Raw genomic sequence first — 27,682 nt, 5'->3', positions numbered from 1 at the left:
GTCCGGAGCTCCGAGAAGGTGGGAGGGGGGGTTCCAGGCGGCGTGGGCCGGGTCTTCACGAACCGGCTACCCTTATGCCGCCCCCTGCTGGCGTGGGGTGGCGACGCCTGCTCATCACCCAAATTCGAAGGCCTCATTCCCCGCCGTTCTGGCCTTAGTGACGGAATATGGAGGTGCTTTGGGATACAAATTAAATGTAACTAAATCGGACTTGATGCCCCAAATAAGTTCTCAAGAAATTAGTTTTCAATCTAGATGATTTAAAAGTGTATAGCTCCAGTGGCTTCCTAATATCGGAAGCGCATCTGAAAGCGTGTGATGTGCTGGGGCCAGAGCACAAATAATCATCCCCATGCAACAGGGCCACCATCATGCAGTCCCCCATGCAACATGGCTACCATTAAGTCCCCCATACAACACTGCCAACATGAAGTCCCCCATGCAACTTGGCCACCTGGATATCACTCATGCATCATGGCCACTATGAAATCTTCAATGAATCATGGCCACTGTGACATCCACCATGCAACATGGCCATCGTGATGTTCCACCATTCACCATGGCCCTCTGTGACATCCCTCATTCCTGTTCTTACCTTGCGGTGATTTGATGCAGATGGAGGCGGTGCCCTCTGAGGACAGCGCCCTCCACGTGGTACAAAATTCGCCCTTATTCCTCGCCTCTCCAGATTGGCTCATCTACACACACACAAAGACAAAGGTCCACCACATAGGCTTTAGCAAGATGTGGGGAATAGTGCAAGCGGCGAGCACTGAGCCAGGATCTCTGAGATCCTGGGCTCCACATTCAGGAGGGTCCTGCTGAGATGTCAGTTCTCAGCGTTCGGATATTTGGCCAATGTCAGATGTCACACTTGGATTAACAATGAGACACGTGTGTATTTAAAGCACACACGCAGGTTAATGGCATCCTTCAAACTGTTAAGAGAAGTAGGGCTGGGCCAGGACATGCCACGGCCACGAGGAACAACGATGGTTGATGGTCTAGAACAGGGGTCGGCAACCTGCGGCTCCGGAGCCGCATGCGGCTCTTTTGAACCTTGACCGCGGCTCCGGGGCGGATGCTAGCGAGGGGAGGAGGCGCACTGTGACACCTGCTCTGGCGTTGCCGCTGCTGACAGGTCGCCGCTCCGCTCCACACTGCCCGCCCGGTGACAGGCAATAACGTTGCCGTTGCTTTGTCACATGTTTGGAAGAAGTAAAAACCTTCCTGGGCAGCAAAGAGCTCACCTTTGCTGAGCTGGAACAGCCAGAGTGGCTGGAAAAATTACATTTTATGGTAGACATGACAGCACATCTAAACACGCTAAATACAACCCTTCAGGGGAAAGGAGGCACAGCCCTGCACATGCTGGAGGAGGTTTTGGCATTCGAGCGCAAGTTGACAGTGTTTGTCAAAGATTTACAGAGAGGTACACTGTCTCACTTTCCCTCTTTGAGAGAGTTCAAACAAAGTCATGATACGATAAATTTGGAATATTTCAAGTCTGCAATCACCACAATGCAAAGTTCGTTTGGGAAACGATTCTGTGAGTTCAGAGAGGAAAAAACGACATTATCCTTCCCTGTCACTCCCCTGGCGATCGATCCATCCCTATTGAATATGACTGCATTTGCAGGTGTAAGTCAACCTGATCTTGAGATGGAACTGGCCGATATAGCCGACAAAGATATATGGGTGTCCAAGTTCAAATGCTTGACCGCTACTCTTGAGGATGTTGCCCGTCAGAAGGCCATTCTGGCTCAGAATCATAAATGGAGTGATATTGAAAACCTTCCCAAACAGGACAAACTTGTATTCGAAACATGGAATGCCATCCCCAACACTTATATAAACATGAAAAAGTATGCATTTGGAGTCCTGTCGATCTTCGGCTCCACATATGTATTTGAGCAGGTCTTCTCCAACATGAACTATATTAAAAACAAACATCAATCACGCCTCACAGATGACAGCTTGCAAGCCTGTGTGAAAATGAAGGTGACGTCTTACAGCCCTGATGTGCAGACACTGTGCACTGAGGTTCAGGAGCAAAAATCCCATTAACCAGGTAATTTAGCTATTAATTTGCAAAAATATATTTTACATTGTTAAGTGAAAAAGTCCTTTTTTTATTCAGATTGACAGCTGACTGCACGATCCTGTATATAGCAATAAGGTAAGAAACAATATATGCAGTGTTATATTTGTTTTAAATGTTGCAATGGTTTTGCGGCTCCCAGTTTATTTTTTCCTTCGGAAACGGGTCCAAGTGGCTCTTTATGTCTTAAAGGTTGCAGACCCCTGGTCTAGAACAATAACGGAGGTGCAGCCAAGTATCGGAACACGTCTGAGAGGACGGCTGCTAGAAAGATGGAGCGACAAAATCGGTGCTTGGTGGATTATTCCATCGCATGATCGTGAGGGGTAGCAGGGTCTCAAGGAAGGAGGCCTTCATCCAGTAGTGGATAGATAAAAGTACAGTAGATTATTAAAACGTAGAAAGGCAGGTACACAGAGAGGATCTTGGGGAGATACTCTGATAGATGCACACACACTCAGGCAGCAAAGCAGATGCACACTTAGGTGTATGGATAGGTGACAGGTAGCCACACGCGGAGTGGAGAGCACACGTCCATTAATATTCACCACACGAGTCGAAGAGCCACACGTACCTCCATGGTGGCAACTTGCAGAGCAGGGTGCACAGAACTAATAGCGTCTCTCGCGCAGTCCAGGTCTCTGCGTGCGAAGCAGGAGTCGAAGCCGAGGATCACATAGAGTCGAGGGGGTGTGACAGCACCCACATCTCAACACGAGTCAAGTCACAATGCGGACTCACACCATGAACCCACATCATCAACACAGACTCACATCATCACCAATCACTCACAACACGAAACACAAAAACAACAACCGACATTCGCCACTTAGTAGCGATGATGTCACCACGGCGCCTTTGCCAGGCCAGGTGCACTTTCAGGCCACACGAAGTGTCGAAGGCTCGCTGACAAGACGTCACGGGACAGACCCAGGTTCCAAAGGTTGGCTGAGATGATTGGTAGATACACCAGCTGTATGCCCAACTGTGCCAACTTACCGAATTTTATCCGCCACTCGTTGTGAGCGTCACTCCTCTGCCCTCAGTTGTTGTAGGAGGCAGTCTGCCTCCAACTGTCCAGCTGCCTCCTTCACGAGCTTCCTCGTGAAGGATGCTATTTACACCGCTGGTACCAGTCTTTCACAAGTCTACTCAACTCAACATCCTCCCATACAGCATCAGTCCATATTTTCGACAGCCCATGTCGTGGCCGTTTAGCCCCCTTTATGCAGCCAAAAAGAAACTGCTTGGGTATGCGGGCTACAAGACCCAGCAAACGCAGCCTTGCCTGCCGGAGGAGCTTACTGGTGGGAATGTGTCCAGATCCTTCAAGGATTTGTGAGCTCCTCACACAATCCAGCTAGGTTAAACCCAGGATGGCTCGTTGGAACCACCACCGACACCACCACCAACACCACTAACACCATCAACATCACCACCAACAACACCAGTACCACCACCAACAAGAATATCACCATCATCAACACCGTCACCAGCACCACCAACAACACCAACAGCACCACCACCAACAACACCAATAGCACCACCATCAACACCACCATCAACACCAACAACACCACCATCAACACCACCACCATCAACACCACCAACAACACCACCACGAACAACAACTATAAATATCCCCCTTATAGCTAAAATAAACTGTTGGGGCAAGTGCTGTTAGCCAGCATCACCTATGAAGGCCGGAAAAGCACACGAGGGCGTGGGTGGCCAACACCACACCTTTGTCTCCGAGTGGCGATATTTACACACCACACCAGGTACTCATTTGAGGCTGAGTCGACCTAGGGGAGGCCCAGGACCGGTTCATATAATCGTCACTGGTGTTGACAGCGCGTTAACCACTCCACACACACACAGACTCACACACGGATACAAACACACACGGACTCACACAAACACAGACTCACACCACACACACAGACTCACACCACCGCACCACCCACCCACAGCTAGGATCCACTCCTCACCTTCGCCAGAGTTTCTCCCCGCCTCTCTAACGGACAAACTGCCAGGGGGAAGCGCGTGACTCGAGACGAGGGGGCAGTACCAGGTGACCACGCCCACCGAGACGTAGAGCCCTGAGCCCCTCACCCGAGCCTCCCCCCCCATGCCCACCCCCTGGCCCCACCTCTTCACCCCACTCGGCCCGCCCCCTCTTCCCCGCCCCTCCCCCCGCTGAGGCCGGGGCGAGTGGAGGCAGCGCTGTGCATTGTGGGTGGCGAGCGGCTGATTTGGATTCCCGCTCGCGGCCACCATCGGTGGCTCGCGAGCTGCTGAAGCGGCGGCTCGCTGGCTGGTCCTCCTCTACATCGACTCAGCCCGAAGAAGGTGAAAACCTTGCATGGTGTGGACACATCAGCAGTGGCGGTGGTGGAGAGGGGAGGCAGAGGAGGCGCCTGGCTCACAGCCGTTACGTTCTGGGCGCCTGCTGAGTTCACGGCGCTGCTCCAAGCAGAGCGCGGCCCTGCTGATGATGAGAGGCACTGCCAGATTGTGGCTGATGGGATGAGTTAAATTTAGTTTTTTTGTATCTGGAGGGACGGATTTGTTGTCGTGGCAGAAATGGCCTCCACTAGAGGCCGCGATGTGGGGTATTTGGTCTACTCTTCCACGCTGGTCCAGACCCGTTGGAGCGGGGTGGGTGTACCCACAACTTTACCCCTCCACACGCGGGGGGCGTCAGCTCACTGCACTTGCAATGCAGAGGTGCAGGTTCGAGTCCATTTCACACTCAGTCATTCACCCACCCACTCACCCACCCACAGAGGGATAAAGACCCTTTATGCAGTGGTTGTGTAGTATCTGCATCAATGTTTTAGTTGTTTAGTTATGGTGGTTGTTGTTCTGGTTGCGGTTATAATCTTGGCTTTAGTTTTGGTTGTATAGGTGGTTGTAGTGTTGGTTGTAATTGTGGTTGCTCTGGTTGTGGTGCCTTTGGTGTTTTTGGTTGTGGTTATAATTGTGGTTGAGTAGGTTGTGGTTATATGTGCGGTTGTGGCGTTTGTGGTTATAACTTGATTTGAAGCTTTGGTGACTGCAGGAATTACTCTCTGGTTCTTTCTGTAAAGTCACGTAGAAAGAAAATAAATTAAATAATAGAGTACGACGTTGCGATTGCAACACAAGCAACCGTCATCAGGTAGAACTAAATTTGAGAGATAGACAAAACACAGACACGGAGACACACAGACAGACACACAAGCAGAGAGAGACAACACAGACACAGAGAGGGGGGGGGGGGGTCAGAGTGAGAGGTGGGTCTGCTGGAGCAGCTGCTGGAGTGAGTGGGTGAGTGAGTGGGTGAGTGGGTGAGTGATTGATTTATTGAGTGATTGATTGAGTGGGTGAGTGAGTGAGTGAGTGGGTGGGTGAGTAGGTGGGTGAGTGAGTGAGAGAGTGGGTGGGTGAGTGAGTCAGTGGGTGGGTGGGTGAGTGAGTGGGTGGGTGGGTGAGTGAGTGAGTGAGTGGGTGGGTGAGTGGGTGGGTGAATGAGTTAGTGGGTGAGTGGGTGAGTGATTGATTGAGTGAGTGAGTGGGTGAGAGAGTGTGTGAGTGAGTGGGTGAGTGAGTGGGTGAGTGAGTGGGTGAGTGATTGAGTGGGTGGGTGAGTGGGTGGGTGAGTGGGTGGGTGGGTGAGTGGGTGGGTGAGTGGGTGGGTGGGTGGGTGAGTGGGTGAGTGAGTGGGTGGGTGAGTGGGTGAGTGGTTGGGTGAGTGGGTGAGTGGGTGGGTGAGTGGGTGAGTGGTTGGGTGGGTGAGTGAGTGGGTGGGTGGGTGGGTGGGTGAGTGGGTGGGTGGGTGGGTGAGTGGGTGGGTGGGTGGGTGGGTGAGTGGGTGGGTGGGTGGGTGAGTGGGTGGGTGAGTGGGTGGGTGAGTGGGTGGGTGGGTGAATAAGTGGGTGGGTGGGTGAGTGAGTGAGTGAGTGAGTGGGTGGGTGGATGAGTGAGTGAGTGGGTGAGTGAGTGAGTGAGTGGGTGAGTGAGTGAGTGAGTGGGTGGGTGAGTGAGTGAGTGATTGATTGATTGAGTGATTGATTGAGTGGGTGAGTGGGTGGGTGAGTGAGTGGGTGGGTGAGTGACTGGGTGAGTGAGTGGGTGGGTGGGTGGGTGAGTGAGTGAGTGATTGGGTGTGTGAGTGAGTGAGTGGGTGAGTGAGTGGGTGAGTGAGTGAGTGAGTGAGTGAGTGAGTGAGTGGGTGAGTGAGTGGGTGAGTGGGTATGTGGGTGAGTGAGTTAGTGGGTGGGTGGGTGGGTGAGTGAGTGGGTGGGTGAGTGAGTGGGTGGGTGAGTGAGTGGGTGGGTGAGTGGGTGAGTGATTGATTGAGTGAGTGAGTGGGTGAGTGAGTGAGTGGTTGAGTGGGTGGGTGGGTGAGTGGGTGGGTGAGTGGGTGAGTGATTGATTGAGTGAGTGAGTGGGTGAGTGAGTGGTTGAGTGAGTGGGTGAGTGAGTGGGTGAGTGAGTGGCTGAGTGAGTGGGTGAGTGAGTGGGTTGGTGAGTGAGTGGGTGGGTGAGTGAGTGAGTGGGTAAGTGGGTGAGTGAGTGGGTGAGTGAGTGGGTGAGTGAGTGGGTGGGTGGGTGAGTGAGTGAGTGAGTGGGTGGGTGGGTGGGTGGGTGGGTGGGTGAGTGAGTAAGTGGGTGGGTGAGTGAGTGAGTGGGTGGGTGGGTGAGTGAGTGAGTGAGTGGGTGAGTGGGTAGGTGGGTGAGTGGGTGAGTGATTGATTGATTGAGTGAGTGAGTGAGTGAGTGAGTGAGTGATTGATTGAGTGAGTGAGTGGGTGAGTGAGTGGGTGGGTGAGTGAGTGGGTGGGTGAGTGAGTGGGTGGGTGGGTGGGTGAGTGGGTGGGTGGGTGAGTGGGTGGGTGGGTGGGTGAGTGGGTGGGTGAGTGAGTGAGTGGGTGAGTGAGTGGGTGAGTGAGTGAGTGGGTGAGTGAGTGGGTGGGTGAGTGAGTGAGTGGGTGGGGTGGGTGGGTGAGTGAGTGAGTGAGTGGGTGGGTGGGTGAGTGAGTGAGTGGGTGGGTGGGTGAGTGGGTGGGTGGGTGGGTGAGTGAGTGGGTGGGTGGGTGGGTGAGTGGGTGGGTGAGTGGGTGGGTGGGTGGGTGAGTGAGTGGGTGGGTGGGTGGGTGGGTGAGTGGGTGAGTGGGTGGGTGAGTGAGTGAGTGGGTGAGTGAGTGAGTGGGTGGGTGAGTGAGTGGGTGAGTGAGTGAGTGGGTGAGTGAGTGGGTGGGTGGGTTGGTGGGTGGGAGGGTGGGTGTGTGGGTGGGTGGGTGAGTGTGTGGGTGGGTGGGTGAGTGTGTGGGTGGGTGAGTGGGTGGGTGGGTGAGTGAGTGGGTTGGTGGGTGGGTGGGGTGAGTGAGTGGGTTGGTGGGTGGGTGGGTGAGTAGATGGGTGGGTGGGTGGGTGGGTGAGTGGGTGGGTGAGTGAGTGGGTGGGTTAGTGGGTGGGTGGGTCGGTGGCTGAATGAGTGGCTGAGTGGGTGAGTGAGTGGGTGGGTGGGTGGGTTGGTGGGTGGGAGGGTGGGTGGGTGGGTGAGTGTGTGGGTGGGTGAGTGGGTGGGTGGGTGAGTGAGTAGGTGGGTGGGTGGGTGAGTGGGTGGGTGGGTGAGTGGGTGGGTGAGTGGGTGGGTGGGTGAGTGAGTGAGTGATTGGGTGTGTGAGTGGGTGAGTGAGTGAGTGAGTGGGTGAGTGGGTGAGTGAGTGGGTGAGTGAATGAGTGAGTGGGGTGAGTGAGTGGGTGAGTGGGTGTGTGGGTGAGTGAGTTAGTGGGTGGGTGGGTGAGTGAGTGGGTGGGTGGGTGAGTGAGTGGGTGGGTGAGTGGGTGAGTGATTGATTGAGTGAGTGAGTGGGTGAGTGAGTGGTTGAGTGAGTGGGTGAGTGAGTGGCTGAGTGAGTGGGTGAGTGAGTGGGTTGGTGAGTGAGTGGGTGAGTGAGTGAGTGGGTGAGTGAGTGAGTGGGTGGGTGGGTGGGTGGGTGAGTGAGTGAGTGAGTGGGTGAGTGATTGATTGATTGAGTGATTGATTGAGTGGGTGAGTGGGTGGGTGAGTGAGTGTGTGGGTGAGTGACTGGGTGAGTGAGTGAGTGGGTGGGTGGGTGAGTGGGTGGGTGGGTGGGTGGGTGGGTGAGTGAGTGAGTGAGTGATTGGGGGTGTGAGTGGGTGTGAGTGAGTGAGTGAGTGGGTGAGTGAGTGAGTGGGTGGGTGAGTGAGTGAGTGAGTGAGTGGGTGAGTGATTGATTTATTGAGTGATTGATTGAGTGGGTGAGTGAGTGAGTGAGTGGGTGGGTGAGTAGGTGGGTGAGTGAGTGAGAGAGTGGGTGGGTGAGTGAGTCAGTGGTTGAGTGAGTGGGTGAGTGAGTGAGTGGCTGAGTGAGTGGGTGAGTGAGTGGGTTGGTGAGTGAGTGGGTGAGTGAGTGGGTAAGTGGGTGAGTGAGTGGGTGAGTGAGTGGGTGAGTGAGTGGGTGGGTGGGTGAGTGGGTGGGTGGGTGAGTGGGTGGGTGGGTGGGTGAGTGAGTGAGTGAGTGAGTGATTGATTGAGTGAGTGAGTGAGTGAGTGGGTGGGTGAGTGAGTGAGTGGGTGGGTGGGTGGGTGAGTGGGTGGGTGGGTGAGTGGGTGGGTGAGTGAGTGGGTGAGTGAGTGGGTGGGTGAGTGAGTGGGTGGGTGAGTGAGTGGGTGGGTGAGTGAGTGGGTGAGTGAGTGGGTGGGTGGGTGAGTGAGTGAGTGGGTGGGTGGGTGAGTGATTGAGTGAGTGAGTGGGTGAGTGAGTGAGTGAGTGAGTGGGTGGGTGAGTGGGTGGGTGGGTGAGTGGGTGGGTGGGTGAGTGGGTGGGTGGGTGGGTGGGTGAGTGAGTGGGTGGGTGGGTGGGTGGGTGGGTGGGTGAGTGGGTGGGTGGGTGGGTGGGTGAGTGGGTGGGTGGGTGGGTGAGTGGGTGGGTGAGTGAGTGAGTGGGTGAGTGGGTGAGTGGGTGAGTGAGTGGGTGAGTGAGTGAGTGAGTGAGTGGGTGAGTGAGTGAGTGAGTGGGTGAGTGAGTGGGTGGGTTGGTGGGTGGGAAGGTGGGTGTGTGGGTGGGTGAGTGTGTGGGTGGGTGAGTGGGTGGGTGAGTGAGTGGGTTGGTGGGTGGGTGGGTGAGTAGGTAGGTGGGTGGGTGGGTGAGTGGGTGGGTGAGTGAGTGGGTGGGTTAGTGGGTGGGTGGGTCGGTGGCTGAATGAGTGGCTGAGTGAGTGGGTGAGTGAGTGAGTGGGTGGGTTGGTGGGTGGGAGGGTGGGTGTGTGGGTGGGTGGGTGAGTGTGTGGGTGGGTGGGTGAGTGGGTGGGTGGGTGGGTGAGTGAGTAGGTGGGTGGGTGGGTGGGTGAGTGGGTGAGTGAGTGGGTGGGTGGGTGGGTGAGTAAGTGGGTGGGTGAGTGGGTGGGTAGGTGAGTGAGTGAGTGATTGGGTGTGTGAGTGGGTGAGTGAGTGAGTGAGTGAGTGAGTGAGTGAGTGGGTGAGTGGGTGAGTGAGTGGGTGAGTGAATGAGTGAGTGGGTGAGTGAGTGGGTGAGTGGGTGAGTGAGTTAGTGGGTGGGTGGGTGAGTGAGTGGGTGGGTGGGTGGGTGAGTGGGTGAGTGATTGATTGAGTGAGTGAGTGGGTGAGTGAGTGGTTGAGTGAGTGGGTGAGTGAGTGAGTGGGTGAGTGAGTGGCTGAGTGAGTGGCTGAGTGAGTGGGTGAGTGAGTGGGTTGGTGAGTGAGTGGGTGAGTGAGTGGGTAAGTGGGTGAGTAAGTGGGTGAGTGAGGGGGTGAGTGAGTGGGTGGGTGGGTGGGTGGGTGGGTGGGTGAGTGGGTAAGTGGGTGAGTAAGTGGGTGAGTGAGGGGGTGAGTGAGTGGGTGGGTGGGTGGGTGGGTGGGTGAGTGAGTGAGTGAGTGGGTGGGTGGGTGGGTGGGTGGGTGAGTGGGTGGGTGGGTGAGTGGGTGGGTGGGTGGGTGGGTGAGTGAGTGAGTGGGTGGGTGAGTGAGTGGGTGAGTGAGTGGGTGGGTGAGTGAGTGAGTGAGTGGGTGGGTGGGTGGGTGGGTGTGTGGGTGGGTGGGTGGGTGAGTGTGTGGGTGGGTGGGTGAGTGGGTGAGTGGGTGAGTGGGTGGGTGAGTGAGTGGGTGGGTGGGTGAGTGGGTAGGTGGGTGGGTGGGTGGGTGAGTGGGTGGGTGGGTGAGTGGGTGAGTGGGTGGGTGGGTGAGTGGGTGAGTGGGTGGGTGGGTGAGTGGGAGGGTGAGTGGGTGAGTGAGTGGGAGGGTGAGTGAGTGGGAGGGTGGGTGTGTGGGTGGGTGGGTGAGTGTGTGGGTGGGTGGGTGGGTGGGTGAGTGGGTGGGTGGGTGGGTGGGTGAGTGGGTGGGTTAGTGGGTGGGTGGGTCGGTGGCTGAATGAGTGGCTGAGTGAGTGGGTGAGTGGGTGGGTGAGTGGGTGAGTGAGTGGGTGAGTGAGTGAGTGGGTGAGTGAGTGGGTGGGTGGGTGAGTGAGTGAGTGAGTGAGTGGGTGGGTGGGTGAGTGAGTGGGTGGGTGAGTGAGTGGGTGGGTGAGTGAGTGAGTGAGTGGGTGAGTGAGTGAGTGGGTGGGTGGGTGGGTGAGTGGGTTGTGGGTGAGTGAGTGAGTGGGTGAGTGGGTGGGTGAGTGGGTGAGTGAGTGGGTGGGTGTGTGTGTGGGTGAGTGGGTGGGTGGGTGAGTGGGTGAGTGGGTGAGTGGGTGGGTGAGTGATTGATTGAGTGGGTGAGTCAGTGGGTGAGTGGGTGAGTGAGTGAGTGGGTGGGTGGGTGGGTGGGTGGGTGAGTGGGTGAGTGAGTGAGTGAGTGGGTCGGTTAGTGGGGGGGTGGGTGAGTGGGTGGGTGGGTGGGTGAGTGAGTGAGTAGGTGGGTGAGTGAGTGGGTGGGTGGGTGGGTGGGTGAGTGGGTCGGTGAGTGGGTGAGTGGGTCGGTGAGTGGGTGAGTGAGTGAGTGAGTGGGTCGGTGGGTGGGGGGGTGGGTGAGTGAGTGAGTGGGTGGGTGGGTGGGTGGGTGAGTGGGTGAGTGAGTGAGTGAGTGGGTCGGTTAGTGGGGGGGTGGGTGAGTGGGTGGGTGGGTGGGTGAGTGAGTGAGTAGGTGGGTGAGTGAGTGGGTGGGTGGGTGGGTGGGTGAGTGGGTCGGTGAGTGGGTGAGTGGGTCGGTGAGTGGGTGAGTGGGTCGGTGAGTGGGTGAGTGAGTGAGTGAGTGGGTCGGTGGGTGGGGGGGTGGGTGAGTGAGTGAGTGGGTGGGTGGGTGGGTGAGTAGGTGGGTGAGTGGGTGAGTGAGTGAGTGGGTGGGTGGGTGAGTGGGTGGGTGAGGTGGGTGGGTGGGTGAGGTGGGTGGGTGGGTGGGTGAGTGGGTGGGTGATTGAGTGGGTGGGTGGGTGGGTGAGTGAGTGAGTGGGTGGGTGAGTGGGTGGGTGGGTGAGTCAGTGAGTGAGTGAGTGAGTGGGTGGGTGGGTGGGTGGGTGGGTGAGTGAGTGGGTGAGTGGGTGGGTGGGTGGGTGGGTGGGTGAGTGAGTGAGTGAGTGAGTGGGTGGGTGGGTGGGTGGGTGAGTGGGTGGGTGGGTGGGTGAATGGGGCTTGTCTGGCCCAAACAATGGTTTGAGCCGCGACAAGAGAGAAAGCCTTAGCCAAGAAATTTGATGGGGATAGCAAAACACCCGCCATCCCATCCGCAACCTCCAGCCATTCATGGTAACGCAATGGGATGAGCATCTGCGTACCAGGAGGGATCTCTACCGCGACATCAGCAAGCGCGTGAACGGCGGGTTCTGGAGGTGGGCGGCCCAACAGGGACAGTAGGAACCACAGTTTACGTCCTTCAGGCATTTCTAAACAGCCCTGATCCACAAGGATCGTAACAGGCATCCGACGAAGAAAATCGGTGCCCAACAGACAGGGAACCGCCAATGACCACGAGATAAGGACCGAACCTGATGCGGTAATGTTCCCTATGGCAATATGGACCTCCACCGGCCCAATGATACCCATGCTACCCCCATTCGCGGTGATACATGCGTCAAAAGCCGGCTGAACCCGCGCAGCAGGAATGGACAGCAGGTGAAAAATAACATCGGAAATGATGGTGGCCAACGCTCCGGTGTCTACCAAAATACGAACGTCTACCTCTTGAATGGTGCCCGGCACCGTAGAAGACCCCGACGCAGCCGCGACCACCCGCCGAGCCAATTTCTTCCACTGGGTAATAGTGCGCGGTGCCGAATCTACGTGTCCACAATTATCATCAGATAGGCCCCCCGCGGTATGAAGGGATGCATGAGGTGTCGAGATATATCGGGTGTCTGATGCATGCCGACTTGCCCGAGCAGAATGGCGATCTGCTTCCGGGGGAGAGGATGGAGGGAGAGTCGACGGAGGACCGGAACGGCGCCGACAATCTCGAGCGAAGTGGCCCAAGTGGCCACACTTGAGGCACGTCGCGGCCGCCCAACGGCCGGCCGCGTTGGCACCGGCCCGTGGCATCCCGGCACTCTCGTGTCGCAACCCTGGCAGGCGCTGCGGTACCCAGCGAGGAGCGGTGGCCGCCAAGTCGTCGTCGCTGGACCTGTCCGGAACGTGAACGACACGAGACGGGGCACATCCAAGCGGTTCACCGTCCTTGTCCAGGTCCCCCGTCCACACAGCCATCTGCTCCCAACGGCGCAAGTTGAACTTGGCGTCCAAACACCGAGCCGCCCAGCGGAACGTCAGCGGCCCATGGCCGCACACGGGCAGCGAGATGCCCATTTCTTGCGACAGTTCGACCATCCTCGTAAGGATGAGAGGATCAAGAAGGTCGGCGGAGGAATCGGGGTAGGCGGTCATCGCGAGCGCCAACAGCGCACCGCGATACTCCCCCGAGGCGTTTCTTCGGGGCCCTGACGCCGCTGCATAAATTTCCTATGAGCGGCTGACGGCGGCTCGTAAACCTCTGCCATCTCAGCGAACGTGTCCTTCAGCGTCTTCTTCTTGTCGGCTGGGATGGAAGCCGAACATCGCCAATGGCACGTCGTCCAGCAGTGTGGGCAAAGCGTCCAACGCCTCGGCCTCCGTCCACCGCACCGATCGAAAAGCGGACTCAAACCGCCAAGTAAAGGCGCTCCAGTCACCACCGGCAACAAATTCCTTAATGTTGGGAAGGCGATGGCTGCGTCCACCGTTGTCATCTCTGGGCCTGCCCGCTCCTGCCACCCGCGCGGCACGCGGCACCACTGAAATGGCGGCCGCAGGCAGAACTGCTGCGACCACGCCCAAGATGGCGGGCTCACTCCACGCGGCGGGCGTAATGGCGGCCATCTCCTCCGAGACCCCCCGAGGGAGGCCCTGGTCGTCCGCACTCGGCACCACATCCCGAGGCCGTCCCGGGGCAGCAGACGACGCTGCACCGTGCGGAGAGATTCAATCTGCTCCGCCACCCGCCGCCAACCCTCGTCCGCAGCCGGAGTCGCATCCACGCCGGCCTTTCCGCGCAGCGCGGCGCCCGACGCAGCAGCGGTTGCCACCAGCGGGGCTATCGCCCCCTGATGCAGCAAGCTCTGGTCGAGGGAGTCATCATCGTCGTCCGACGGCGGATCCGGTGGGTTCTTCTTCTTGAGGTGCCTGGACATCGTTGTTCTTGGCCCAAGCGGTCTCAAAAGTCACTTCTGACACCAATGTAATAAATTCGCTCCAGACGAGACTGTGTCTTTTGTCTTTTCTTTATTCGTTCCTCATTCACAGCTCCCTCACACGCTGGGTTCCTCTTTTCCCCGTTATTCCGTTCCCCGAGCGTGGCGTCCGCTCGCTGCCTCCCTTCCCCACACTGCTGGTTGATGGTGTGTGTCACGTGAGTCTGTGTCGGAGACACACACCATCACGTGGTCGCTGGCGTGCCGGTGACACAAACGTGGTTCCTCCTCAGCCCTTCTCCACACTGACCCGGAGCTGTCTCTCTCCACCCCTTATAACACCTGGCCCACGTGATACCACTCAGCCAATCATCAGCCTCGCCCCCTGGAGCCTTCCAGATGTTGCCATGCAGCCACAGGCTACGCCCCTGGCTCGACATCCCATTGGCTGCGGGCTGAGGCCAGCAGAGCCTATCACTATAGCCCAGTTACCCCCCAAGTGCATCTCTTCATATTACATCTATTTGGTGTTCAAGCATCTTAACACCTCCGGTTTTAGTGCCAGAAAGGGTAATCCCTCTTCTTATTTTTCATACTTTGATGCTGGCAAAAAGGTCCCATGATGAACATGCCTTGGTAATAATAATCATAATGTCTGTGGGACTCCGTGGGTCTCTCGCTATCCCAGGCTTCTATCCGCTGGGAGACGGCGTGGTTACTCTGCATGACCAACCAAAGTCCGCGAGTATTCTAGTGAGGGACTCTGGGAACTCGCTGGTACGAGCTCCCATCAGCGCCACGTCAGTCTGTGTGAGTCTGTTTGTGTCTGTATGTGTGTATGTCTTTGGGTTGGCAAAACAACGCACTACCTCCATGGTGGTGCCAGACGGTAACGCTGTGGTGAGCAATGCCATTGGCGTAAGGTCAATTACAATCGACTCTTCCCCTCATGTCGCTCGTAGCCATCACAGTGGCAAACACAGGCTCAGGATGGGTGCGAGGGGCTGGTAATCCCTCCCCTTTCAATTTAATTACCATTAAAAAAACACGTATAAAATATCGAACTGTGCATGTTCCTGAGGCCCTAGGGGACAGGCGCCTATGACATCATCCCCTGGCCAAATCCCATTTGGCAGAACTAGGAGACTGATTTTGTACCCTCGGGGTTCCTTCAGAAATGGCAAAAAGCTACCGCAAGTGGCCATGTGGAATATCCGAAAGCCACTCCTCTCTTGGGAGTTAGACTGGTACCCCCTGGATATCTGCGGTATTCAGGAGGCTCCTTGGATTGACTCTGGCAGGAGTCTGCCAAATAACAGAGAGTGGCTCTTTCTTATGACAAAATAATGAACGGGGCATGGTGATGAGCTGTAGGACGCTGTAAGCCCCAGACTACTGTGTGGTTTTGTGTGTGTTTCTCGCCTCCCGATCATCCGGAGGCGAGAAATGTTGGTGGTTGTTGTTTATGCCTACAACGAAGATGAACTTCAGTGGAGGGATGCAGGCAAGGCCGATGAGTGAGATCCCTTTTTTACCTCCTGTCACAGGTGCTAGCTAAAGTGACTCCTCGCGATAGTCATCCTGTTGGGTGACTTGGGCTGGGTGAGATCAGCTCAATAATAATGGTAGTAGGCTGCTAGACATCAGAGAATTAGGAGGCTTACCGCGAGCTTCGCTCGAAGGTTCGGAGAGCCATGTGGCAATGAAAGGATGAGTGTTGGTCATGGGTTGCTGAGGAGATGGAGTCGCGATCACAATCACGATTTTATTCGTAAAAAAAAACGATTTGCAGCACCTCACCAATAATCATTAGGGTAAAGCTATGCGGCCGGCAGTCAGAGCCATTCCCTGTTCATCTTGGGTGCAGCAGGTATGTTCTTTGGCTCCTACATTATTTAAAACCACTTTCGTAGAAGCCTCCACGGTGTTACCAGAGGATTATCCATCTGGTACAGATACAATGGGAGGCTCCTCGATACCCAGATGTGGTTGAGGGATGGCTCCCTATTGGTCAACCATGTTATGTATGCTGATGATCTAGTGATTGCTGCTCACTCAAAGGCGTTTGAAGCACTGCTTCAAAACTAAGCACCTGCCTGGGTAATATGTGCAACCAAACACTCCACCTGCCAAACTCCCCTTTAGCGAGGCAATTGTGGAGAGAGTGGAGAGGTTTCCGTACCTGACCAGTGTGATTTTTACCAGCTCCAATTTGACAGCAGAGTTCTCACTCCGAATCAGTCGAGCTGCATTACCTTTTCATCGGCTGTGTAACGCTGTGTGGAAGTTATTTTATTGATCAAGGTTGATCGATTGACTGACAATTGATCGATCGATTGACTGACCATCTTACCATCGTTTATGCCGTTGGCTATCCTCCTCCTCACCTCCCACGTTGCCCTGCAGCGAGGTGTGGAACGACAGAGGCAGTGGAGCTGACCGTGATGTCACAGTGTACCAGCTCAACCCGTCGAACGGCTTCACGTGCCTGGGCCACGTGGCCGTGGCGAGCTACAGCCAGACACCCAGCCTCAACGCATACAGGTGAGGGGCGCAGCTCGTCAATCTATCTATACGTGTGTGTTGTGTGTGTATTATGTGTGTGTTGTGTGTACATTGTATGCGTGCTAAGTGTATGTTGTGTGTTATGCTTGTGTTGTGTGTAGATTATGTGCATTGTGTGTTTTGTGTGTGTGTGCATGTTGTATGTATATTCTTTGGGTCTTTCAGTAAAGTCAGGCAGATTGATTCAAAGAAAATAATAATAAAAAACTGCGACGTTTCGATCGCAACGCAAGCGTTCATCATCAGGAAGAGAAGGTTAGCTTCTAAAGGCAATCTGTTTATAAAGGTGTAATAAGAGCCTATGTCGGATTCACGTGGTGATCGGCTTTGCCGGTCCCGCTTTACAGCCAATGGGGGGAGAGCCTGGGAGCATGGCCTCGGCGTGATCACGGGATGTCAGCTAGGTGATTGGTTTCGTTGGTCTTGGCCTCAGCCAATGGGAAGACAAGTCAGGGGCGTGGTCCCGGGAGTTGATGGGGAATCTGGAACATTCGGCGCACGCTATTGAGGATTGGCTGGAGTGTACCACCTGACCCAGGTGTTAAATAAGGGGAGAGAGGAGAGACACGTGGTCAGACACGGAAAGAAGAGAGAGAGGGGCCACGCGCGAGTGGGGCTCCGGGTGCCACGTGGCGGTGTGTCTCTGGTGGCTGTCTGCCCGCTTCCCGTTGCCTGCCAGCAACGGGGAGTGTTTGTGAACTGCAAGAAGTGAAATAAAAGGTCCGATTCCACAAGCCGTCTCCAGCGTGTTATTACAAAGGTTTGAAATGGGCGTAGCCCAAATGTCAGCAGCCAACGTTAATTTAAGTGGTGGGCAGTGACCGCAACGGTCGTGGGTTTTCCACCAATCAAAGGGCTGCCAAGTAAAAATTGGCATGTTAATAATGTAAGATCGTTGAACGGCCTCCACGGCCAGCTACGTTAATGTAAGAGATTAGCATGTTATTGGGATATCGCAGAGCAGCAACCTCGAGCTCGGTGAGCGAGGTGGCTATGTTAATGTGAGAAATTTAACCTGTTAATATACACCAGTGAGTTTTTAATTTTCCATTTGTGCATCAGGAATCCTCATCTACTGCCAATTGTTGTGCAGTGGATGTAGTTTAGGGTGGACCGTGAGCTTCGTGTAAGATCAAACCCAAGGGATTTATGCGTTGGGTCTTTCACAGGGTGTTTCTTTGCGAGTACCTTTGAACTTCGTTCAGCTCTACAAGCTTCATTGGGGCTTGAACTCGCTCGCATTGTTTCAGATTAAATGCATAATCCCAAAAGGGGCTTACGTGACTTCAAGCAATGATGAGGGAAGTTATTGAGGTTCTGGTGATTGGAAAGGCTATTGTTTTATTCGATTTGCACGATTTCCCAGAGGGTTGCAGCATTGTCGAAGATGGGTGGAGTAGAGATGTGGTGACAGCATGGCCAGTCAAGGTGTTGGGGTTGACTTGGGGGTTTTATACATCCAGTCATTCTCGCAGCAGAGGCTCATGGCTAGCCATCAAACAAAGATGGTCAATGCATCGCACACCTGCAGATGCACGTCTGGAATGCTCTTCCTTCCGCGATTAGGAAGCCACTTGACCTATGCACTACTGGACATCTGCGACTATTGGACATTTGTGACTATCAGACATCTTTGAAAAGTAACTTTATAGATCACTAGCAGTAAGTACCCGGCGTTGCCGGGGCGAAAAAGGCAGACACACACATGGACTTACACACAGACATCAACCCACACACATAGAAACACATCAACTTACACGCACACAAACACATGGTTAAACCCAGGATGGATCGTTAGCAGGCCAGCCTAAATGTTTCTAACTGGCGAAGATGTTCCATTAGGGGGTGCACATTTCGCAAGGGAGGGAATTACCGTGGCCGAGAAGACATGGAGCTTCATGCGGAGTGAGAGACCAGGTAGCTTCCACACAGCGTAACGCAGCCGATGAAAATATAATGGCGCTCGACTGATTTCGAGTGAGACCTCTGCTGTTAAACCGAAGCGGTCATGAGCACACTCCAATCTTTCCACAACTGCCGCATCACCAATTGTGAGTTGTGGGGGTGGATTGTCCGATGGTACAAAATACCCAGGCAGGTGCTTAGTTTTGGTGGGGCTGATGGTAAGGCCCCACCTCTTAGTGGCAAGCTCCAGGTTCAGAAGCAATGCCTCCAACTCCTCCTCTGAGTGAGCAGCAATCACCAGAGCATCGGCATACATAACATGGTTGAGCAATCGGGAGCCATCCCTTGACCGCACCCAGACATTGATCAGCCTCCCATTGTATCTGTACCATATGGTAATTCCTCCGGTACAGCCATTGAAGGCTTCAGGAACTACGTGGTCAAAAGATATGTTAAATAATGTGGGAGCCTGAGGACGTCCCTGTCACACCCCAAGGTGTAGAGGGAATGGCTCTGACTGACGGCCATGTAGTTTGACGCGGGGCCGCTCACCATCATGAAGGTCCTTAAGGATCGTGAGCAAAGGGTGAGGAACTCCGAAAGCATGAAGAACAACCCAGAGACCAGGCCTACTGATGGTATCATAGGCCTTGAGCAGGTCAATAAAGCACATACATTCACTCACACGCACACTGTGACCTACAGACACGCAAAGAAATGGACTTACACTGACTCACATGGAGCCACGCACACAAAGCGACTAACACACACGCCCATGGACTGACACACACACACATGGACTCACAAACGCATAGGCATCCACTTTAGATACACACACATGGAGTTACACACACATATATCGACATACACACATACAGCGACTCACACACACACATCGACGCACGCACAGACATACGTGGACTCACACACACATTCCCGTAAACACACATATGTACTTACACACACACATCGACTAAGACACACACACATGGACTTTCACACACATACATACATAGATTGACACACACATGTCCCTACACACACATACACATATGGACTTTGAGACACAGACATCTACTTTAGATACACACACATGTATTAACACACATATCGACTCACACACATGCATTGACTTACACACACACATCGAGTGACACACACACATGTATGGACTTACACACACATGTGGACTAACACACACACACATGGACTGACACACATACACACAAACGCACATTGACTTACACACTCAGATGGAGCCATGCACACACATGGACTAACACACACACAGTGACTGATACGCACACAAATGGACTGACACACACACACACAAACACTTCGACATACACACACACATCGGACGTTGTCCGTTCGAAAAAGACAGACACACACATGGACTTAAACGCATGCATGGACCTACACGCACACACATATGGACTCAAACACACACACATCGACGTGCACAGCAAAATCCGATGATGGCACAGCTATGAGCATGGCAGTACTACGTATCAGTAAATAGCGTGACGTGAGCAATCGAAACAATAGAAATGCATTTGTAGGGGTGTTAGAGAGAGAGCCGTTATGCATGGCAGCTTATGGGAAACAAACACAGTGGGCGGGGCTACGTGAGTGCACGGGGGGGGTGCTCTCAACGACGTCCGCACCAGGCAGCCCGGGGCCCCACCCCTCAGCGGGGGTGGAGTATAAAGGGGGATGTGTCAGAGGGCTCGGGGCAGAATGTTAAAGCTAAACCAGTGAAGACCGAAGATCGTCTAGCTAGAGCCCTGGACTCCCCTGGGACGCCGCCCTTGTCAGGGCCGCGCAGGACCGAGCCAGCGGTGTGGTCCCGAGAACCAGAGCTAGTGCTCTGGGACTCCGGGTACCGTAGCCCGACTTACCAGTGTCGGGCCAGACAGCCTCCCCTAGCCCGTTAGTGGAGGACTAGGAGGTAGGTCAGAGATAGCTAGCAGTGTATTCCCAGCTAGCCGGGTGAGAGGGCCGATACCCCCTCTAGTATTGTATGTCCACAGTTGTGACTACTTGTACGGAATAAATACGTGTGCCTCACCAACGGTGTCCAAGAGTCATCAACGGTACTTCATCTGGTGTCAGAACAACTACGAACATGGACACGCGCCGGACAGCTCGAGCCGGAGTACCGTAGGTGGAGGACACCGCTGAAATTGTCGAGCCCGAGACGGCTCAACAAGACATCGTGCAGTCGGGGCCGGACGCATTCTTACCGGGGCATCAGGATGAAGAGGAGCCGCCATCAGAAGGGCTGAGGCTGGCTCACGCAAGGCTGGCGGAGCTGCTTTACGCCGCTGCCGCCACACTCGAACACATCACGCGGCTGGGGGCTGGTGGACCACCACGGGGCGAGGAGAACCGACGTCCGATGCTCCTTCCTGCCATCTCAACGGATTCAAACTTTGAATCTCCCGCCATCGCCGCAGCAGCTGCTGAGGGCGTGAACCTCGGGTCCAACATCGCTCTCGCTGGGGCTGCCGCGTCACCGCCAGCGGAGGGAGCGTCATCACGGCTGCGACAGGCGATACCATCTGCCGTTCGCGCCGAAGCGCAGCGGAGTTACGGGGACAGCAGCCTGCGAGCTTCCATGGCGACCGCTGCGCTGCACCAACGGCTGCCTCCGCTCAAAGAGTTTGTTGGCGCGGAGGGCGACTGGGGCGGCTTCCAGCGACGCTTCCTCGCCCACCAAGAAATGGCACGGTGGTCGGATGCTGAGGCTCTCTGCGCGCTGCCGGCGCTCATCGACAGCGACGCACTCGCCGCCCTTACATCGGCGCCGAGGGAGAAGCGCTCCACACTACAGATGGCGCTGCAGTTGCTGGCCGGGGTCTACGGACCTTCAGCGGAATGCAGGCAGCAGTTTTACGATCGCCAGCGGGGTGCAAAGGAGTCGCCCCTGGCGTACAGGACGAGTCTCCTGGCACTGGCGAAGACGGCCTTCCCTCGAATGGACGACGACGGCGTGGACGCCATGGTCACAGAAAAAATCCTCCTGCTGGCAGACGACCTGGACATCGCCGTCGTTGCACAGGAGGACACGGAGATGAGTTCCCTCCAGGCTGCGCGGCTCCTCCACGCCAACCTGCTGTCACAGCGTCGGAAAGCCAGCAGGGCAGCGACCGGGCGTGCGGTGGCTGCAGCCACCCTCCCGGCGGAGGAGGTTTACGCCGTCGACCGTCGACGGCAGCAGGGGACGGGAGCACGGTCGGGCCGGGATGGGTCGAGCCGCTTCGACCGTCCGTCATCGCCGCCGGCGCTCCCGCGTTGCTTCAACTGCGGCGTCCGGGGCCATGTCGCCTCGGGGTGCCGCTCTCCTCGGCAGCGCGGGACGACGCCTCGACAGGACGCCGGCCCTCCTCCTCCCAAGCTCCATCAACATAATCCGGCGAGTCGCGGCACCCCTCATGTTTGGCCCAAGCACACACTCGTCACACACTCGCACACTGCAACGAACGGGGGGCCGACATTGCGCTGCGACGGGCCAACACGCACCACTATGGGGACTCAAATCAAACCCAGGCAGTGGTCCATGTTGGCCCATCGCGTTGTGGCCGCGTCGTCGGGGTCGTCGGCCGTGGTGGGACACATTGACGGGGTGGAGGTACGCATCCTGGTCGATACGGGGGCATCGGCGACCATCATTTCCGAACTCATTTACAATATTCTACCTGTCCAGATCCGTCCTTTACTGCCGGTTAACGTCCCATTCTATGCTGCTAACGGGGGCTCTCTTGGCATCATTGGACAGATTCGAGCGCAAATTTGTATCGGGGATATCAAATTGTCGGGCCCGATTTTTGTTTCCTCCTCGCTGGCGGTTCCGTGCCTGCTGGGGACGGACTTCTTGGGCAAAATGCCGATTCGTATTTTAATAGACCAGGGATGCATTGAGCTCCCGTCGGGACGACGCATGGCGTTCCTGCCTTCCCCTACTGCGGCTCGGACGGCGTTCGTAACAGTACCAGCGTTCGTCGTTAAAACAGTTCGTGTGCCGCCGGGAGCTCAAATGTTGGTGCCTCTAAAACTTCGTCGGCCCTTCGCTGAGGGCATTGGGGATCAGGGAATTCTGCTGGGACCATCTAGGGCCGGGGTTAGTGGACCTCATTTGATTCCTCAAGGGACGGTGCTTGCTCACGCGACGCCGGTGCCCTGCGAGGAACCTGTTGCGAATCACGTCGGCACTGCTCCCCGGCCGCACCCACATTCGGACAGCGATGGAGGGTGGCTCGATGCGCTTTGTGCGGGATCGACGGACCTGTCAAATTCAGAGCGCCAACAGCTTAGAACGCTACTGCGGGAATTTTCCGACGTTTTCAGTCGGGACAAATACGATTTGGGTTGCACTCTGCTGCGTCACCATATTGACACGGGTGACAGCACGCCAATACGCCAGAATCCGTTTCGGTTAAGTCCCGCCGAAAAGGACCATGTCAAATCGGCTATTGATGACATGTTAGCCGCCGACATCATTTCTCCTTCCACCAGCCCTTGGGGAGCGCCGATCGTCCTGGTTAAAAAGCAGGACGGCTCGTTGCGGTTTTGCGTTGATTTTCGGCGCCTTAACAAAATTTCGGTTGCCGACGCATACCCGCTCCCACGGATGGACAAATCGCTGGACGCCTTGGCGGGAGCACGATTCTTCTCCACACTGGATTTACTTTCGGGATTCTGGCAGCTTCCTCTGGACGATGATTCAAAGCCTAAAACTGCTTTCCGTACACCGCACGGCCTGTTCCAATTCAACCGGTTGCCGATGGGCTTACACTCAGCGCCGGCAACTTTCCAGCGTTTGATGGAATTGGTTTTGGCTGGATTGCAATGGGAGTCGTGCCTGATTTATTTGGATGACGTTATCGTCTTTAGTAAAACTTTTGACGAACATCTCCAGAGGTTGCGGGCGGTTTTCCTAAAGATGCGGGCTGCTAATTTGAAATTCAAACCCCAAAAATGTCATTTGTTACGCGATTCGGTGCGTTATTTGGGGCACATCGTGGGGCGCTCAGGTATTGCTACCGATCCCGCCAAAACGCAGTGTGTCAGCTCCTGGCCGACTCCCACCTCGGTGGGAGAGGTCAGGAGTTTCATTGGCTTCGCGTCGTATTACCGACGGTTTCGTCGCTGATTTTGCGACGATTGCCAAACCCCTACACGCTTTAACATCAAAAGGGATTCGGTTCCACTGGGGTCAGGAGGAGGAGGCTGCTTTCTGCTCCCTTCGGGACACCCTGGTAAAAGCTCCTCCCTTGATTTACCCCGATTTTTCGGAACCATTTTTGCTCGACACCGATGCGAGCAACACGGGTATTGGGGGCGTGCTTTCCCAGGTGGTTGACGGCGTGGAACGGGTGGTTGCGTACGGCAGTCGGGTGTTGTCTCCAGCGGAGCAAAGATATTGTGTCACCTGTAGGGAACTGTTGGCAATTGTCTATTTCATCCAACAGTATCGCCCATATCAGGACGGTCGGCATTTCACCGTCCGCACAGATCATGCGGCACTGCAGTACGCCCTGTGAGTTCAACAGCCATCGGAACAATTGTCCCGATGGTTGGAGATCCTCCAGGATTTTGATTTCGAAACCACCTACCGTAAGGGCGTTCGCCACACCAACGCGGACGCTCTGTCGCGCATGCCAACCACCTCCGAATGTGCATGCCTCCTGGGGTCGGGACGTTGCAAGCCAGCAGGGGACATGCCGGTTCCGGTCCTGGCGGCCGCCGCCGACGACGAAACATTGCTTCCAAATTCTATCGCACAACAGGGAAAAGATTCCCTGCTGGGTTTGCCTGTTAATGAATGGGGGCGCCTCCAGATGGAGGATACCTCCCTCCTCGCGTCGCGTCGTCGCGCCGGGGAGGCGGGGCGGGGGACGGGTGATGCCGACGCATGGGAAATGCACGCGGGGTTGCTGATGCATTGGGACGGGAAATCCCATCGACACCGGCTGGTGGTCCCTTCTGGGTTACGGGGTAGGGTGGTGTGGGCTGCTCATGAGCGCCTCCTCCACCTGGGTACCCAAAAGACCCTCGCCTTGCTCCAGCTTGATTTTTTTTGGCCAGGCATGACGAGGGATGTCGCAGATCTGTTGGCATCATGCCCTCGGTGTGCGCAGCGAAAACCACCAGCACGGGAGTCAAACCCGCCTTTGCAGTCTATCAGAGTCTCCAGAGTGAACGAACTTGTCGCGCTGGATATTCTGGGGCCATTTCCCGCCACCCCTAGGGGCAATAGATATTTGTTGACCGGGGTGGAATACTTTACGCGCTGGCCTATGGCCTGGCCCCTGGCCAACCAGTCGGCAGCAGCCATCGTGGAGGCCTTTGTCCAAGGTTACGTCATGGACAAAGGTGCTCCGGAGCGGCTGCTGACCGACCAGGGAAAACATTTTTCCGGCAAACTCCTCCAACAGGTCTGTGAGCTCCTGGGAACGAAAAAAATTCGTACCTCTCCCTATCACCCGCAAACTGACGGGATGGTCGAGCGTCTGCATCGAACCATCACGTCTATGTTGTCGCAAATTCAAGGGGTCCTGGCAGCATACAGATTGGCCCCCCATGCTGCGACGGGATTTTCACCCTTCTTCCTCATGTATGGCCGCGAACCTGACCCACCTGTTCGGGCACAGCTGCAGATCCCCGCGCCGCTGGGAAAAACTAAATTGGCCGACCATGTTAAATTTAACCTTGCGAAATTGACTGAGGCACGGGATGCTGCCATGCTAAATTCCGACAGGCGTCAGAAAGCGAATGAGCGCCTCAGACTGGGTCGCACGCACGTGCTACAGTGGAAGCCGGGGGACAGGGCATGGCTGCACTGTCCCCCAGGTACCACTCGCGACCTCCTCAAAACTGGCTGTCCCGCCCCCAGGTGCACCAGGAATGACGGGCTCCCGCCCAACAACCCCTACGGGGGATGCCGAGGGTCTCGCGACATCAAGCGCAGACTCACTTCGAAATGGACAACTGCCACCGGATGGTCCGCCATCCGGGGTTGCCCCGTGTGACGGGCCTGCGGCAAGGACGCGCGCAAGAATGCGCAGACTCTTGTGATGCACAAAAAGAAGAAATTTTTTTTTATTTTCACGTGTATGGTTACTGTGCGCTGCGTCGGTGGTGTGCTCCTGGCACATTGTGTTGTGTTGTGTGTGTGTTGGGGGTTCCTTGCGAATTGTATATACGTTGCTTTTACGGAATTTGTATTTATTCGGGGGGGGTGCGTCGGGTTGTTTTTCCTTCGGGGTTTTCTGGTTCTTGTTGTTGTTCTCTTCGCGTTATGTTGAAAAATAGTGAGGCACACGCGCGGTCAGGGGGTAAATGCGCTTTTATTGTCGTTTTTTTTGTATGTTGGCAGCCGGGACGGCTGCAAGCTATGCGGGGGGGGGGGTGATGTAGGGGTGTTAGAGAGAGAGCCGTTATGCATGGCAGCTTATGGGAAACAAACACAGTGGGCGGGGCTACGTGAGTGCACGGGGGGGGGTGCTCTCAACGACGTCCGCACCAGGCAGCCCGGGGCCCCACCCCTCAGCGGGGGTGAAGTATAAAGGGGGATGTGTCAGAGGGCTCGGGGCAGAATGTTAAAGCTAAACCAGTGAAGACCGAAGATCGTCTAGCTAGAGCCCTGGACTCCCCTGGGACGCCGCCCTTGTCAGGGCCGCGCAGGACCGAGCCAGTGGCGTGGTCCCGAGAACCAGAGCTAGTGCTCTGGGACTCCGGGTACCGTAGCCCGACTTACCAGTGTCGGGCCAGACAGCCTCCCCTAGCCCGTTAGTGGAGGACTAGGAGGTAGGTCAGAGATAGCTAGCAGTGTATTCCCAGCTAGCCGGGTGAGGGGGCCGATACCCCCTCTAGTATTGTATATCCACAGTTGTGACTACTTGTACGGAATAAATACGTGTGCCTCACCAACGGTGTCCAAGAGTCATCAACGGTACTTCACATTGAAGAAATAAGCAGAAATAAGTGTAAATGAAAGAGCAGCAGTACGCACAGGTAAGTTGAGAAGCAGGCTACAGTCTAGATTATAGACTGCCAGTATGCCGACTCAATGACATAAGCATTGCTACAGTCGACATAAAAAGCTGGCAATACGGGCAGCAGCTGAAAAAGCAGAATACAGTCGACATGAAAGGCTGGCAGTACACTGAGTGAGGTAAAGAAGCAGGAAACAGATTATAGACTGGCATACACTCATAATGGTAAAAAGGAAAATGAGCAGTGTAGATAATAGAGTGCCAGTGCACTGACGTTAATTAATCAGCAGGCAGCAGGCCACATCACAGACTGGCAGTAGACCGTTGCAGCGTCATTAAAGCACAGCTAAAAAAGGAAATATTTAGCAACCTAATAATGAAAAATTAGTTTTGTGCACACAAACATTATTATTGTAATATCTGCCAACGTATTTGTTTAATAATACGAAACAACAATACTACAATAATGCTATTTAAGCGCTGTAACAATATTAATATCTACGGAAGTTATAGCAGTAACTGCACGCATCGTGTTGGGGGGGGGACGAAGAGGACATGACACTGTGAAGAAATAGCCGCAGCGTTATGTGTATATTTATTGCATGTTAAACGCATAAAAGAAAATGTCGCCCGTGAGCTCGACCGAACGCGCATCACTTGGCAGGGTACGCCCCTCCCCACGCAATTGACGTGAGTTGGTACGGTTGATGTCGCGCAATAAATACATAAATAAAGCGCAATCCCACCAAATCGTTAATTTAACTAATTTAGAGGTGACGGACGTGAAAAAGGAATAGCCTATTCCCACCACGGGGCTTAGGGCGTGCCGGCTGGCAATTTTTTTTCGACATAAACCCACCGTTCGAGAGCCAAATCCCTCGCAAGCGTGCACGCGGAGACTTTTATATATGAAAAGATCATATTACTCCAGTAAAATTAATATTTTATTTGAATTATTATGATTTTACATCTAAATTGAAAACTAATTTCTTTAGAACAGATTTTTACGTTTAGTTTGTTGTCCTTTCAGCACCTCCGATTAGGACGGTTGTCTATGTATAGTGTGAAAAAAGTTGAATGCACGTGCATACATACATCAGCAGGGGCTCGGATCAAAGCACAACCTCTTGCCTACCAGAAAAGGGAGATAACTTAACCTGGCTACCGTGGCATTCCCTCCCCTTCCACTCTCCCCAAGGTGCGTCAATTCGAGCCACGTGACCCAGGGACGCCTCAGCTTCGTGTGGAATGACAGAGGCTCGAGGGCGAAGCACGACATCAGCTTCTGGAGTGTGGAGAACGATCCAATGTTGACTGGTGAGGCCTGGGGTGGAGAGAGTCACTGGCTCCCTCCCGTTAGTTAACTGCCCTGTCTGGGATGCTGGAGGGCGTGGGTTCAATCCGCGACCTTGATGATGCCTGTTGCTTATTTGGAGTCCGCGTGGATTTTTCAACGGTTCCTCTGGTTTTTCTCCCTGCACATGTAA

General features: G+C 55.1%; 1 long non-coding RNA gene across 1 annotated transcript; it reads left to right on the top strand.

Annotated features, from left to right (window-relative positions):
• Positions 1–27,441, top strand: LOC144952915 (uncharacterized). Its single transcript, XR_013640713.1, has 3 exons — positions 1–18; positions 16,132–16,269; positions 27,394–27,441. It is a non-coding gene; the product is annotated as an uncharacterized LOC144952915 (long non-coding RNA).
• The last annotated feature ends 241 nt before the right edge of the window (positions 27,442–27,682 follow it).

The sequence above is a fragment of the Lampetra fluviatilis genome, chromosome 71 (assembly GCF_964198595.1).
Source record: "Lampetra fluviatilis chromosome 71, kcLamFluv1.1, whole genome shotgun sequence".
NCBI classification, from domain to species: Eukaryota; Metazoa; Chordata; class Hyperoartia; order Petromyzontiformes; family Petromyzontidae; genus Lampetra; species Lampetra fluviatilis.
This window is presented reverse-complemented; position numbering and strand designations above follow the sequence as displayed.